This window comes from Poecilia latipinna, unplaced genomic scaffold, assembly GCF_001443285.1.
Source record: "Poecilia latipinna isolate Pla-1442-1.1 unplaced genomic scaffold, P_latipinna-1.0 Scaffold2470, whole genome shotgun sequence".
Classification (NCBI taxonomy): domain Eukaryota; kingdom Metazoa; phylum Chordata; class Actinopteri; order Cyprinodontiformes; family Poeciliidae; genus Poecilia; species Poecilia latipinna.
The window spans coordinates 34,821-35,142 of record NW_015115086.1 but is presented as its reverse complement, the minus strand read 5'-3'; positions in this window follow the sequence as shown (position 1 = coordinate 35,142).

Here is a 322-nt window from a genome sequence, read left to right as displayed (position 1 = left end):
TCATTGGCAGAAGTGTCTGCAAAAGAAAGTAGAAAGAGGTCTTAACACCAGAGTGGCAGAATTGGTCTGTGAGCAGAAGCAGGAGAAGCCTGTCTGCTGTCCAATACCTGGTATGAACTTGTTCAAGTGTAGGTGGAATGACTCGAGCGACCTGCAGCCCCGGGCGCAGCGATAGATGGGGAGGTCCACTCCTCCTTTGGTCAACTGTCCGATCCTTGAGTATAGCTGAACACCTGGAGGATCCTGGAGGCAGGCCACGTGCTTCTTTTCCAATCTCCAGATGTTCTCCATCCTCTCCTTGTCCAGCAGGGGGTTGTTCATG